Source organism: Bufo gargarizans, chromosome 2 (assembly GCF_014858855.1).
Source record: "Bufo gargarizans isolate SCDJY-AF-19 chromosome 2, ASM1485885v1, whole genome shotgun sequence".
Taxonomy (NCBI): Eukaryota; Metazoa; Chordata; class Amphibia; order Anura; family Bufonidae; genus Bufo; species Bufo gargarizans.
This window is the reverse complement of record NC_058081.1, coordinates 47955066-47972612: the sequence shown is the minus strand read 5'-3', so window position 1 is coordinate 47972612 and position 17547 is coordinate 47955066. Positions and strand designations below refer to the sequence as shown.

The 17547-nt window shown below is 44.0% G+C and overlaps 2 non-coding genes across 2 annotated transcripts; one reads left to right on the top strand and one right to left on the bottom strand.

The window, feature by feature from the left end:
- Positions 1–4998: 4998 nt before the first annotated feature.
- On the top strand, positions 4999–5083 carry TRNAR-UCU. The gene is given in 2 exon segments: positions 4999–5035; positions 5048–5083. It is a non-coding gene; the product is annotated as a tRNA-Arg (tRNA).
- A 5306-nt stretch (positions 5084–10389) lies between these two features.
- TRNAS-CGA lies at positions 10390–10471 on the bottom strand. Its single transcript has one exon. It is a non-coding gene; the product is annotated as a tRNA-Ser (tRNA).
- Positions 10472–17547: the final 7076 nt, after the last annotated feature.

Below are 17547 nucleotides of genomic sequence, written 5' to 3'. Positions count from 1 at the left end.
CCCCCATAATAACTACCCCCATAATGAGAACCCACATAATAACCACCCCCATAATGAGCACCCCCATAATAACCACCCCCATAATGACCACCCCCATAATAACCACCCCCATAATGACCACCCCATAATGATAACCCCCATAATGACCACCCCCATAATGACCACCCACATAATGACCACCCCCATAATGACCACCCCCATAATGACCACCTCCATAATGACCACCCCCATAATGACCACCCCCATAATAACCACCCCCATAATGACCACCCATATAATAACCACCCCCATAATGACCACCCCATAATAACTACCCCCATAATGATTACCCCCATAATACCCACCCCAATAATGACCACCCCCATAATGACCACCCCCATAATGACCACCTCCATAATGACCACTCCCATAATAACCACCCCCATAATGACCACCCCCATAATGAGCACCCACATAATGACCACCCCATAATGAACACCCCATAATAACCACCCCATAATGACCCCCCCCATAATGACCACCCACATAATGACCACCCCCATAATAACCACCCCCATAATGACCACCCCCATAATGACCACCCCCATAATAACTACCCCCATAATGAGAACCCACATAATAAGCACCCCCATAATAACCACCCCCATAATGACCACCCCCATAATTACCACCCCCATAATGAACACCCCCATAATAACCACCCCCATAATAACCACCCCCATAATGACCACCCCCATAATGAGCACCCACATAATAACCACCCCCATAATGACCACCCCCATAATGACCACCCCATAATAACCACCCCATAATAACCACCCCCATAATGATTACCCCCATAATGACCACCCCCATAATGACCACCCCCATAATGACCACCTCCATAATGACCACCCCCATAATGACCACCCCCATAATGACCACCCACATAATGACCACCCCCATAATAACCACCCCCATAATGATTACCCCCATAATGACCACCCCCATAATGACCACCCCCATAATAACCACCCCCATAATGACCACCCCCATAATAACCACCCGCATAATGATCACCCCCATAATAACCACCCTCATAATAACCACCCCCATAATGAACACCCCCATAATAACTACCCCCATAATGAGAACCCACATAATAACCACCCCCATAATGAGCACCCCCATAATAACCACCCCCATAATGACCACCCCCATAATGACCACCCCCATTATGACCACCCACATAATGACCACCCCCATAATAACCACCCCCATAATAACCACCCCCATAATGATTACCCCCATAATGACCACCCCCATAATGACCACCCACATAATGACCACCCCCATAATGACCACCCCCATAATGACCACCTCCATAATGACCACCCCCATAATTACCACCCCCATAATAACCACCCCCATAATAACCACCCCCATAATGACCACCCATATAATAACCACCCCCATAATGACCACCCCATAATAACTACCCCCATAATGATTACCCCCATAATACCCACCCCTATAATGACCACCCCCATAATGACCACCTCCATAATGACCACTCCCATAATAACCACCCCCATAATGACCACCCCCATAATGAGCACCCCCATAATGAGCACCCACATAATGACCACCCCATAATGACCACCCCATAATAACCACCCCATAATGACCCCCCCCATAATGACCACCCACATAATGACCACCCCCATAATAACCACCCCCATAATGACCACCCCCATAATGACCACCCCCATAATGAACACCCCCATAATGAACACCCCCATAATAACTACCCCCATAATGAGAACCCACATAATAACCACCCCCATAATGACCACCCCCATAATAACCACCCCCATAATGACCACCCCCATAATAACCACCCCCATAATGAACACCCCCATAATAACCACCCCCATAATGACCACCCCCATAATGAGCACCCACATAATAACCACCCCCATAATGACCACCCCCATAATGACCACCCCATAATAACCACCCCATAATAACCACCCCCATAATGATTACCCCCATAATGACCACCCCCATAATGACCACCCCCATAATAACCACCCCCATAATGACCACCTCCATAATGACCACCCCCATAATGACCACCCCCATAATGACCACCCCCATAATGACCACCCACATAATGACCACCCCCATAATAACCACCCCCATAATTATTACCCCCATAATGAACACCCCCATAATGACCACCCCCATAATAACCACCCCCATAATGACCACCCCCATAATACCCACCCCTATAATGACCACCCCCATAATGACCATCCCCATAATGACCATCCCCATAATGACCACCCCCATAATGACCACCCCCATAATGACCATCCCCATAATGACCACCCCGCAATAACCACCCCCATAATGACCACCCACATAATGACCACCCCGCAATAACCACCCCCATAATACCCACCCCTATAATGACCACCCCTATAATAACCACCCCCATAATAACCACCCCCATAATAACCACCCCCAGACGCAATACCATATAGGGTGTAAAAGTAAATATACAAAAGGTTATATGGAGGTGTTGATATTATAAAATAAATAAAAACTACACACCGCTCCGTATTCAACAAGCAGCATTTATTATCAAACACAGTGTTACAGCAAAAAGCCCATATCTTAGTGCTGCCATATACTGGTGTGAAAGCTGATACCCTCTGCTTAGTCCTGATAGATTTAATCATACACATTTTTTATTTTCTATAATAGCAGTTTTATGTGAATATAATAAAATATGTATTTTAGATACATATATAGTTAGGACCCCTAAAGGGATTTCATGGTCAGAGGACCGTTTTGTTAGTAATTATCCCGAGGGTCCAAGTGTGTGTCTCTATAGGACTCACCACAGGGACAAGTCTATATTCTGTATTCCATACCCCACCCATGTCCCTTCCCTGTATACACCCTACACTCTCTATAGGACTCACCGCAGGGACAAGTCTATATTCTGTATTCCATAACCCACCCATGTCCCTCCCTGTATACACCCTGCACTCTCTATAGGACTCACGGCAGGGACAAGTCTATATTCTGTATTCCATACCCCACCCATGTTCCTCCCTGTATACACCCTGCACTCTCTATAGGACTCACGGCAGGGACAAGTCTATATTCTGTATTCCATACTCCACCCATGTTCCTCCCTGTATACACCCTGCGCTCTCTATAGGACTCAGGTCAGGGACAAGTCTATATTCTGTATTCCATACTCCACCCATGTTCCTCCCTGTATACACCCTGCGCTCTCTATAGGACTCACGGCAGGGACAAGTCTATATTCTGTATTCCATACCCCACCCATGTTCCTCCCTGTATACACCCTGCGCTCTCTATAGGACTCAGGTCAGGGACAAGTCTATATTCTGTATTCTATACTCCACCCATGTTCCTCCCTGTAAACACCCTGCACTTTCTATAGGACTCACCACAGGGACAAGTCTATATTCTGTATTCCATACCCGACCCATGTTCCTCCCTGTATACACCCTGCACTCTCTATAGGACTCACGGCAGGGACAAGCCTATATTCTGTATTCCATACCCCACCCATGTCCCTCCCTGTATACACCCTGCACTCTCTATAGGACTCACCACAGGGACAAGTCTATATTCTGTATTCCATACTCCACCCAAGTCCCCTCCCTGTATACACCCTGCACTCTCTATAGGATTTACGGCAGGGACAAGTCTATATTCTGTATTCCATACTCCAACCAAGTCCCCTCCCTGTATACACCCTGCACTCTCTATAGGACTCACGGCAGGGACAAGTCTATATTCTGTATTCCATACTCCACCCAAGTCCCCTCCCTGTATACACCCTGCACTCTCTATAGGACTCACCACAGGGACAAGTCTATATTCTGTATTCCATACCCCATCCATGTCCCTCCCTGTATACACCCTACACTCTCTATAGGACTCACCACAGGGACAAGTCTATATTCTGTATTCCATACCCCACCCAAGTCCCCTCCCTGTATACACCCTACACTCTCTCTAGGACTCACAGCAGTGACAAGTCTATATTCTCCATCCCATACTCCACCCATGTCCCCTCCCTGTATACACCCTGCACTCTCTATAGGACTCACCACAGGGACAAGTCTATATTCTCCATTCCATACTCCAACCAAGTCCCCTCCCTGTATACACCCTGCACTCTCTATAGGACACACCACAGGGACAAGTCTATATTCTGTATTCCATAACCCACCCATGTTCCTCCCTGTATACACCCTGCACTCTCTATAGGACACACCACAGGGACAAGTCTATATTCTGTATTCCATACTCCGCCCAAGTCCCCTCCCTGTATACACCCTGCACTCTCTCTAGGACTCACGGCAGTGACAAGTCTAAATTCTGTATTCTATACTCCACCCAAGTCCCCTCCCTGTATACACCCTGCACTCTCTATAGGACACACCACAGGGACAAGTCTATATTCTCCATTACATACTCCGCCCAAGTCCCCTCCCTGTATACACCCTGCACTCTCTATAGGACTCACGGCAGTGACAAGTCTATATTCTGTATTCCATACTCCGCCCAAGTCCCCTCCCTGTATACACCCTGCACTCTCTCTAGGACTCACGGCAGTGACAAGTCTAAATTCTGTATTCTATACTCCACCCAAGTCCCCTCCCTGTATACACCCTGCACTCTCTATAGGACACACCACAGGGACAAGTCTATATTCTCCATTACATACTCCACCCATGTCCCCTCCCTGTGTACACCCCGCACTTTTCGTAGAGAACATGAGGAGGACTCTGGAAGGAGAGTTCATGGCTCTGGTTAGACACAAGGGAACTAAACATAACTTGTTGATAACTCAGAGAGGAGGGGGAAGAGAAGGGGGAGCAGAGAAAGAAACTCCTCCACCCTGACCCCACCCTCAGGACATCATCCTGTGTTGTAGAACTAGGTAAATGGGAGACTCAACCAACAGGCTCTGTGGCGCAATGGATAGCGCATTGGACTTCTAGCTGGTGCAGTCATTCAAAGGTTGTGGGTTCGAGTCCCACCAGAGTCGCTTTTTTGTAAACAGTTACTATATCTAGCAATACACTACACACTAGGGGGAGGATATGAGAGGTGTTATTATAGACAGTGATATACTACACATCGTACATATCCTAGGAGGAGGATATGAGAGGTGTTATTATAGACAGTGATATACTACACATGGTACATAACCTAGGAGGAGGATATGAGAGGTGTTATTATAGACAGTGATATACTACACATGGTACATAACCTAGGAGGAGGATATGAGAGGTATTATTATAGACAGTGATATACTACACATGGTACATAACCTAGGAGGAGGATATGAGAGGTGTTATTATAGACAGTGATATACTACACATGGTACATAACCTAGGAGGAGGATATGAGAGGTGTTATTATAGACAGTGATATACTACACATGGTACATAACCTAGGAGGAGGATATGAGAGGTGTTATTATAGACAGTGATATACTACACATGGTACATAACCTAGGAGGAGGATATGAGAGGTGTTATTATAGACAGTGATATACTACACATGGTACATAACCTAGGAGGAGGATATGAGAGGTGTTATTATAGACAGTGATATACTACACATGGTACATAACCTAGGAGGAGGATATGAGAGGTGTTATTATAGACAGTGATATACTACACATAGTACATAACCTAGGGGGAGGATATGAGAAGTATTATTATAGACAGTGATATACTACACATGGTACATAACCTAGGAGGAGGATATGAGAGGTATTATTATAGACAGTGATATACTACACATGGTACATAACCTAGGAGGAGGATATGAGAGGTGTTATTATAGACAGTGATATACTACACATGGTACATAACCTAGGAGGAGGATATGAGAGGTATTATTATAGACAGTGATATACTACACATAGTACATGACCTAGGAGGGATATCTGAGAGGTATTATTATAGACAGTGATATACTACAGATAGTACATAACCTAGGAGGAGGATATGAGAGGTATTATTATAGACAGTGATATACTACACATAGTACATGACCTAGGAGGAGGATATGAGAGGTATTATGATAGACAGTAATATACTACACATGGTACATAACCTAGGAGGAGGATATGAGAGGTATTATTATAGATAGTGATATACTACACATAGTACATAACCTAGGAGGAGGATATGAGAGGTATTATTATAGACAGTGATATACTACACATGGTACATAACCTAGGAGGAGGATATGAGAGGTGTTATTATAGACAGTGATATACTACACATGGTACATAACCTAGGAGGAGGATATGAGAGGTGTTATTATAGACAGTGATATACTACACATGGTACATAACCTAGGAGGAGGATATGAGAGGTGTTATTATAGACAGTGATATACTACACATGGTACATAACCTAGGAGGAGGATATGAGAGGTGTTATTATAGACAGTGATATACTACACATGGTACATAACCTAGGAGGAGGATATGAGAGGTGTTATTATAGACAGTGATATACTACACATGGTACATAACCTAGGAGGAGGATATGAGAGGTGTTATTATAGACAGTGATATACTACACATGGTACATAACCTAGGAGGAGGATATGAGAGGTGTTATTATAGACAGTGATATACTACACATGGTACATAACCTAGGAGGAGGATATGAGAGGTGTTATTATAGACAGTGATATACTACACATGGTACATAACCTAGGAGGAGGATATGAGAGGTGTTATTATAGACAGTGATATACTACACATAGTACATAACCTAGGGGGAGGATATGAGAAGTATTATTATAGACAGTGATATACTACACATGGTACATAACCTAGGAGGAGGATATGAGAGGTATTATTATAGACAGTGATATACTACACATGGTACATAACCTAGGAGGAGGATATGAGAGGTGTTATTATAGACAGTGATATACTACACATGGTACATAACCTAGGAGGAGGATATGAGAGGTATTATTATAGACAGTGATATACTACACATAGTACATGACCTAGGAGGGATATCTGAGAGGTATTATTATAGACAGTGATATACTACAGATAGTACATAACCTAGGAGGAGGATATGAGAGGTATTATTATAGACAGTGATATACTACACATAGTACATGACCTAGGAGGAGGATATGAGAGGTATTATGATAGACAGTAATATACTACACATGGTACATAACCTAGGAGGAGGATATGAGAGGTATTATTATAGATAGTGATATACTACACATAGTACATAACCTAGGAGGAGGATATGAGAGGTATTATTATAGACAGTGATATACTACACATGGTACATAACCTAGGAGGATATGGGAGGTATTATTATAGACAGTGATATACTACACATGGTACATAACCTAGGAGGAGGATATGAGAGGTATTATTATAGACAGTGATATACTACACATGGTACATAACCTAGGAGGAGGATATGAGAGGTGTTATTATAGACAGTGATATACTACACATGGTACATAACCTAGGAGGAGGATATGAGAGGTGTTATTATAGACAGTGATATACTACACATGGTACATAACCTAGGAGGAGGATATGAGAGGTATTATTATAGACAGTGATATACTACACATGGTATATAACCTAGGGGGAGGATATGAGAAGTATTATTATAGACAGTGATATACTACACATGGTACATAACCTAGGAGGAGGATATGAGAGGTGTTATTATAGACAGTGATATACTACACATGGTACATAACCTAGGAGGAGGATATGAGAGGTATTATTATAGACAGTGATATACTACACATGGTACATAACCTAGGAGGAGGATATGAGAGGTATTATTATAGACAGTGATATACTACACATGGTATATAACCTAGGGGGAGGATATGAGAAGTATTATTATAGACAGTGATATACTACACATGGTACATAACCTAGGAGGAGGATATGAGAGGTGTTGCTATGGCTTGTAAATATAACATTACCGAGACCCCGACTCCACTCAGATAAGTGCCCAACACCCCCCGGGTTTTCCATGTATTTCACCCTATGTAATGTAAAGGGGTGGAATTCACTGTGAAAACCCGCAATGTAAATTAACATGTTGTGGATTTAAAATCTTCTGTGTAGATCAATTTCCATTGTTGATTTCCTGCGCAGTGCGTGGATGAGATTTGTGTAGCCTCCCCCACTTTGCTGCTACTGTTCCATGCTGCCAACTTTCTGTAGCATTTATGCCATGTGTGGCGTTATGAAGAGGAAACTATTACTGTGCTCATGCCACTAAGTTGGCAAAATTACTTTGTAGGGCACAAAATGGAACATGAAAGTGTGGGGAATTACCTGTTTGAAACTATTATTTTCAAGGTATCTATAATTAAAACAAAATTATTTCTTCAGTAAAGTTTTTAAATAATACTTGACAACACATCAGGAACAGTATTGTTGGCCCCCGGGGCAGTTAGAGGTATAGTGATAGAGAAATTAGTATGCAGTACTTATAAATGGGTGGCAGGGTGGGAGGTTTGAATAGAGGCTGTAGAATAGTATGAGAAGGAGATGGAAAAGCAAAGTGCTAAAGATGTCTTTTTAGCAAACGCAACAGAGATTTATCACGGTTAGGAGAAGTTGTCATGGAAGTCTGGGCCTGATGAAGTATCAATGAAAAAGTTAATGGCTCCAATCCCAGATGATGTCAACTAGAGTCACTGGGTTGAATTGTATTCTAGTACATTAGCCTATGTGCAAAAAGTAAATAGACAATTTTTCAGTATCGTACATGTACGGCACTGGAGTGATGGACAAAAATGCCAGGCTAATGCAGTTAATGACCGCGACTGGCAATAATGCCGATCGCGGTCATTAAAGCCTTTAGATGCCGTAATCAAGTGTGAACAAGGCATCTTAAGGGTTTAAAACCCAGAAGCTTGTGCTTCGGACTTCTTATCGGCATCCTTTGCGGCCAATGAGGATGCCGGTAATTGATTTCAATATGTTGGGTCTCTCTGAAGAGACCCAGGGTATTGAAGCTGCATTTCTTATTTTGGCCAGCAGGTGGCAGGCCAGCATAAGAAATGAGCAATTCTGTACCAATATGGATATATAATAAACATAATGGTACAGATTTTAAAAAAATACTGAGTTTTTTAACCTCAAACACAAGCTACAAAACTATAAAAAAAAAGTTAAAAAATATATAACAATAAAAAAATTAAATCACCCCCCTTTCCACAGAATAAAAAAAATACATAAATAACAAAAATATAAACATCATGATCATCACCGCGTCTGAAAACACCCATACTATTAAAATATAAAAATATTTTTTCCAATATGGCGAATGGCGTAACGGAAAAAGGGTTAAAATGGCCGATTTGCCATTTTTTCATCGCTTCTCTTACCCCAAAAAATGTTAGAAAATGTGATCAAAAAGTCACACAGTCTAAAATGGTATCAATAAAAACTACAGATTGTCCCGCAAAAAATAAGCCCCCACACAACTCAGTAGATATAACTGTGAAAGTTATGGGTGTCAGAATATGGTGATGTAAAATAAAAAAAAATTAAAAAGTTTTTTTTAACACTATTTAGACATTAAAAAACCTACACATATGTGGTATCACTGTAATCGTACTAAGGCCTCATGCACACGAAAGTTGTTTTTTGCGTCCACAAGTGTGTCTGCAAAAAAAAAAAACGGATGCGGCATCCGTTTTTTTGGGAGGATCAGTTTTTTTTCACAGATCCCTTGTAATAAATACCTAACCTTGTCCGCAAATGTGAAAAAAGTAGGACATGCACTATTTCTTTTGCTGAAGGGAAACACAGACAAAGGACGCGGAACACAAACAGATGAACTATCAGCATTCTTTTGCCCATTGAAATGAATGGGTCCCTATCCTATCCGCAAAAAAAACGGAACGGAGGCCGAGAAAAACAACTGTCGTGTGCATGAGGCCTAACCCAGAAAATGAAGGGTACAGGTCAGTTTTGCCACAAATGGAACGCCGTAGGGAGAAAAAAAAAACGTAAAACAGTGGAATTACGTTTTTTTTTCTCCAATTCCACCCCCATTCGGAATTTTTTTTCTCGCTTTCCACTTTATTGCATGCCATGTTAAATGGTGGTATTAGAAAGTACAACTTGTCCTACAAAAAAAGAAACCCTTATATGGATATGTGAATTGAAAAATAAAAAAGTTATGGCTCAAGGAAGATAAGGAAGAAAAATGAAAATGCAATTTTTTGAAAATTATGTGATTTGCTATTATATAAACAAATATATTTAAAATAAGAACCGGAATACCCCTTTACAGGGTAACCAGAACTAAACCTCGCTGTGAACAGGATTTGAACCTGTGCAGGGAAACCCCATTGGATTTCGAGTCCAACGCCTTAACCACTCGGCCATCACAGCCTACCATCAGGCCAGGTTCACGGCTGCTTTTTGTATTCTTTTTGGTAGGTGGAAAATCACCCTGATACCACTCATGAAAAGTTAGGGATATTTGGGGGTGAAAATTATAGAAAACGTGGCCCGGTTACGCACAGTGGCAGACCTCGGAGCAGGAAGACTGTGACTGGAGCAGGTAAGTATGAATCCTTAGCTTAGTAAAATGTCATTATTACTGGAGAACCCCTTTAAGTTCCTATACCTCACAGGAGATGCAATTTAATGAGTCTATAATAGTAATAATTTTACCGCGAATAAAGAAAATTACGTAAAATAAAAGATAACGTCAAATATACTAAACTGGAAACCCGTATAGTACGTGAGCGTCAGGAGAGTCGCAGGCTATACGTTCAGTCTTCCATCGTTTACGTCAACATATGAACTTCCTCTTATACCGCTGTTTAACTTTGCCCCATTATACTTAGACGGACGAAAAATAATTTTCTTTTTTACTTGCAATACCACTTTCGGCCACATGCTGTGCTATTAGGAGGGTCTATGAGTAAACAAGAGCCTACAGCACTTTTATACAGACAGATTCTCTTATTGCACCACCTAGTGGTAGAAATATTAACTGCACTAAGTTACATTTTGTGGCACATTCTGTATGAGACGAAAATGAGTGAAAGGCACTGTCTGTAATGTATTTATTTGGAACATGCAGCATCTGCACTCTCGTTCTGTCATTGAATCCTTACCTCCTCACAGGGGTGCTCGTTACCCAGCTCGTATATAAGGGTTAACTTAAAAATAAGAACTAAAAGGATAAGTGAAGGAAAATGGAGAACTATGTACCTGCTGCAGAATTACAAATATAGACTGACTAGCTGAAGGATGCGGCTTCGCTTGGGTATATTTAATCTATTTAATTTAATGTTTGTGTGTGCCGTTAAAAGATATCGACAGTATCCACTATAACAGTGACATCTACAGCACCCCGCCCCCAAAATAGTGACCGCCACAGCTCTCCACCCCTTAACACTGACCCCCACAGTGCCCCGTTCCTTAAAATAGGACCTCCACAGCAGCCCACCCCCTTAACTTTGACCTTTACAGCAGCCTTCCCCTTTAACAGTGACTTTCACAGCATACCACCCCCTTGACAATGACCTCCACAGGGGCCTGCCCCCTTAACAGTTGCCTTTACTGGATTGGGGGCTTGTCCTTTTGAACAGCTCACTCTAAGACAGCAGCACTGTGCTGTCTGAGTGTAAGCTGCAGGGAGAAAGTCTCCCTCCCTCCCACCCCTGCAGCTGACAGAAGTTGATTTATACCTTAATTTTTTTCAATCCATGTCGGCTCAGGGGTGGGCGTGGCCTAACCAGATCAGGGGTGTGGCTTAGCAGGACATGGGGTGAGGTTTTAATTCTTTTGAGGGTGGACACATTGTGGCAGGGGGCGTGTCTGGGCTCCTTCCCGCAAGAGTGACGCCCCTCTGGGCACCTTACTGGCTCATTTGCATTTCAACTAAACTGGATTTTAAGAGGTTAAAAAGATCTGGAACAAAGGCACATCTTGAAATAAGGTACTAAGTGCTATTAGGCCATGGCTTTACTGCAATAGCGATTATCCTGTGACAGATATCCTTTAACGCCTTCAGGGCCCTGCCATTTTTCACCTGATCATTAGCATCTGACCGGCGGGGGTCCGACACCCGGGACCCCCGCCGATCAGCTGTTTGAGAAGGCAGCGGCCTCTTCAGCAGCGCCGCGGCCTTCTCACGGTTTACCGCTGGCCCAGTGACGTCACGACTAGTATCAACTGGCCTGGGCGGGGCTAAGCTCCATTAAAGTGAACAGAGCTTAGCCCCGCCCAGACCAGTTGATACTAGTCGTGATGTCACTGGTCAGAGGTGGCCCTAGAGTGGAAACCCCCAAAAAGTAACCCCATTCCGGAAACTACACCCCTCAAGGAATATTTCAAGGTGTGTAGTGAGCACTTTGACCCATCAGGCATTTTAACAGAATTAGGAAACGCTTGGCTTTGAAAATGAAAGATTAACATTTTTTGCAGAAAAAGTTGCTTTATACCCACATTTTACACTTTCACAAGGGAAAACAGGAGAAAATGCACCTCACATTTTGTTCCCCATTTCCCCCCGAACACACCAACACCCCATATGTGCTCAAAATATGATGTATGGGCGCATGGCAGGGTTCAAAAGGGAAGCAGCGCAATAGGGCTTTTGGAGGACAGATTTTGCAGGATAGGCTTTTGGGATCGATGTTGCATGTGAAGACACCTTAAAGTACCCCTAGAGTGGAAATGCCCCAAAAGTGACCCCATTCTGAAAACTACACCCCTCAAGGAACATTTCAAGATGTGTAGTGAGAACTTTGTCCTCCAAGGTGATTCATGGAATTGGCTGTGAAAATAAAAAATTATTTTTTTCCATAAAAAGTTGCTTGACACCCACATTTTTCACTTTCAAAAGGGGTAACAGGACAAAATGCACCCCACATTTTGTTCCCCATTTCCCCCCAAATACACCAACACCCAATATGTGCTCCAAAAATGATGTATGGGCGCATGACAGGGCTCTAGAGTCAAACAGCTAAATATGGATTTTGCAGGCCTGAATAGGCAGACATGGATTTTAGGTGCCATGTCGCATTAAATAAATTCCTGAGGTCCGCAGAAATGAAAAAACCCAAGAAGTGACCCCATTTTGGAAAGACCACCCCCTTACGAACATTTTAAGTGGTGGAAAGGGTACTTTTTAGCATACAGGTGTCTCACAGAAGGCAGAATTACTTGAGAGAAGCATTTCAAAGCACACATTTGTAAAAATGAAAAATTACTAGCAGACCCCAATTTTTCACTTTCACAAGGGGTTAAAGGAGAAAATTCACCCCAGGATATGTTCCCCATTTTCTCCCTATTTTGCTAACACCCCATATGTGCGCATAGCCTTCTGTTTTGGCGCACAGCAGGCCTCTAGAGGCAAAGTGCATAGTATGTTTTTTGCAGGCCTGAATTGGCAGACTTGGATTTTAGCTGCCATGTCGCATTTAAAAAATTTCCTGAGGTCCCCAGAAATGAAAAACCCCAAGAAGTGAACCCCATTTCGGAAAGAGCACCTCCGTACGAACATTTTAAGTGGTGGAAAGGGTACTTTTGACCTAACAGGTGTTTCATAGAAATGAATATGTAGTGGTCGGTGAAAAGTGGATCTGTAAGCTATGCGGACTAAATCGGAGATATACGGTGGTAAAATTACAGGGTAGATCAAGGATGAAATGAATACTCCATGGATGTGTGGTCGATTCTGAAACACTCCTGCATGCACAGGCCAGGTTTTTCAGGGCAGGTTTCGCATTGGTAAATGGTGTCTTTCCTTATCCCCCTTTTGTGACACACCCTGCATCTTTTTTGGGTCCTTCCCTTCCTTGCTGTATAGGGGACTTGACCTGGAAAGTGTTGCCCTGGTAGGACACGGGCACCATGACTTCCAGAAGTACTGGGACCCTCCCCGGCCTGGCTTTAAAAAATTAGGGCCTTGATAACCACCTCTTGGAACTGGAGGAAAGTTCCTGTGTGGCCTGCAGATTGAAATAGCACGTACGCACTGTACATTGCCACCAGTACAATGTGTACGGCCAGATTTTTGTACCACACAACCTTCCCACTAACTCCTAGGATGGCGGGGAATTCTGGGGGTTCTATGCGGGAATCTTTCCCTTCATAAACGCGGAACTTGTGGGTGTACCCGGAGCTACTCTCACAAAGTTTGTACATTTTTATCTAACCCTCCCTTTGAAAAGTAACAGGGACTCCTCTACACATATATTTTTATCAGGGGGGTACACCTCAGCAAACTTGGTGTTAAAGTGGTCAAGGACGGGCCTAACCTAGAACAGACGGTCAAATGTCGGGTCGTTTTGGGATGGGCACTGTGTATTGTCGTTGTAGTGTAGGAATTTCCGAATTGACTGGTAGAAAACTCCAATATTGTCTGACATTTGGCTTCTTTATTACGCCCATATGAAGCACGAGTCCCCGAAACTTCATCATCTCTGGTGTACTTACTGGGGTCCAACCTAGGGGTCTAGCGTATGGCGAGGTAGGGTTCGGAGCTATAAATTGTTGGGCGTACAAATTGGTTTGTGCCACCATTAAATTTACAAATACTTCAGAGAAGAAAATTTAAAAAAAAAATCTTGTTCTGTGAAGCCCGCACTGTCTATCTGTATTCCGGAGTTGCTCATCACATCCGGATTTTGGGGCTGATAATCGTCAGGGGATGGGGTCCATATGTGGTCACTCTGGGGGGCTGCCTCCGCTGCTACCCTGGGGTGCCTTCTAGAGGGTACCTCATCAGCGGATGATGATGAGGGGATAGAGGAGTAGAGGAAAGTGGCATCCTCTTCTCCCTCACTGGCCGACTCAGTATCACCGGCAAGATAGGCAAAAGCCTCTTCAGCGGAGTAAACTCGTTGGGACGGACGGGCCATTTTTATTTTTTTTTGTTATTGGGGTGTTTTGTGTGAAATGTGCAAAACTTTATTTAGTGTGGGGTGTGTATGTAGTGTTTTCACACTTGAAGGGGCTTGTTAAAAAAATTTAAATATAGAGAAAAGAGTAGAAAAAAGATAAATAAAAAATTTGCTGGATGCACACACAAACCTACACTAACACTAACTAACATAGATTTCTATATACAGTATATATGGAGAATTATCTATATAGATAAAACTAACTACACAAAAAAACAAAAATGTGCACAGTAAACTGAGCAGACCGGTCAGAAAAATGGACGTGTCTGATCAGCGCTCAGCAGGTGCAGGACGCATGCACAAAAAAAAAACTGAGCACAAAAGCGACCAGTAAAAATCTTTTTACTTATTGGTGCTCAGGGCTGCAGAACGCACACAAGCGGACGTTTGGTGCGTTCGTGCAGACACTGCAGTATAAAAGTTTACTGCAGATACAAAAGAAGAACTCTAGCTAAAAATTAACTTATATATATATATAATTCTAAGGGCTCTTTCACACGGGCGTCGCGTGTGAGGACCGGAGAGGATCCGGTTCCGTCACAGGAAAATGCGCAATTTTTCTGCCCGAGTGCAAAGCGCTTTACTGCGTTTTGCACGCGCGTGAGAAAAATCTGCATGTTTGGTACCCAGACCCGAACCCGGACTTCTTCACAGAAGCTCCGGTTCGGGTTTGGGATCGGTGTTGTGTAGATTTTATTATTTTCCCTTATAACATGGTTATAAGGGAAAATAAAAGTATTCTTAATACACAATGCTAAGTAAATTAGGGATGGAGGGGTTAAAATTTTTTTTTTTTATTTAACTCACCACATCCACTTGTTCGCGCAGCCCAGCTTCTCTTCTTTCTTCTTCTTTGAAGACCTTTGGTGACATCACTGCGCTCATCACATGGTCCCCAGGGTGGATAGGCACAGGGATCAGGGGGGTGGATTAGGGATCTGGAACTGCCAGATGTTGTTCTTCTATACAGGAGCAGTAAAATCTGTAGTAGAACCACAAATCCCAGCAGATCGAGCACAGAGAATAACAGAACCTCTCAGCATGCAGTCACCGGCTAGAATGGCTGCATGCAGGGAGGTTCTGCCCTTTCCTGTGCAGCTATAGCGCTGCCATTGGCTGGAGCGTTGTTCCCAACACTGGTGTCCGCTGCCTCAGGAGTTCAGCACCGGCCACCTCCCCCCGCCCGCCCAGCAGCTTACATGTGCTTCCGGCACTGCGATGTGCAGTCATCACTGATCGGCCAATCGCAGCGCACGGAGTTGCAGGGGGACCGAAATAGCCGATGCTGCACTTACCCGGCATGGCTGCCTGTCGGTAAGTACAGCCATCGCGCTTTGATCCTCCCGCAATTTTCCCCCACCTCGCGCTGCACATGTACGGCGCTGATCCTTAAGTCATGTACGGCGCGGGTCCTCTGCGTGTTATAGCTCTCCTACAGCAGTGAAGAAAAATGGCTGGGTTGTTATTGAAACCTGGAGTAAAACTGTGTGTATGTGGAGATTAAGGGCCTGCGAGCTTCTATTGGCTAATGAGGGTCATGTGACTAGGCTTCTATTGGCTAATGCATTTTTTGGGAATATTTCAGGAACGGGACGTCCTAGAGAGCTAAGACCTGGTCTGAAAGCACCCCGGACACCTGATGTACCCGTGTTCCATATTTCGCGATTGTAAATGAGACGGTGCGGATTCCTTTAGCGGACACACACGCACACTGAGCTTTATATATTAGAATTCCAGCTATATCATCATCAATGAATCATTGATGATGATGATGTAGCTGTCCCCCTGTGCTGGAATCAGTCTATGTGTCATTCTGCAGCATGGGAGGTAGATAGTTCTTAATTTTCCTTCGACTTATCCTTTCAGTTTGCTTCGCCATCATCATATGCCAGCAGGGCTATTAACATCACCGCCAAGCCCGCCATTATGCTCACACAGGGCTGGTCAGCACTGGAAATATGGGATTGCAAGTGCAAGTAGTGATTGTCACCATATTGGCGTGAGCCCGTGACCGAGAGCGGAGAGATCTCCGAGTCTCTGCTCGTCACACCGCCACGGCCGCCCTAACCTCACTCACTCGCGGCACGCAGCTTCTCCTCCACGTCCGGCCAGTACTGCCAGGCGGAAGCAGGACCACTGCCTCTTCTGGCGGAGCCTGCGCCTGCACTCACGGCTCTGCCTCCGCCCCCCCTATGTGAAGTTAGCCGCCGGCACCGCCCGCAGGTATTGTGAATCGGGGGCCAGGGCTTTACTCCGTCTCCTGTGGGGCCCCCCTGACTTACAGGCCCGGGCGCAATTGCGAGCTTTATAGCTACGCCACTGCCCCAGTCTCCAGCAGCCGTTCCCTAATGATGCAACCTCGATGAGCTGGCACATTGTCCTCCATGAAGATGAAATTAGGCCTGTGTTCGTGCAGAGGCACAATGACTGGATTAATTATGTTATTCAAGTAGTATGGGCTCGTCACTGGACCATTCACAAAGTGTAGGGAAGTCCTGTATTGACTAGACACACCTGTCCACACTGTACCACCACCAAATGATC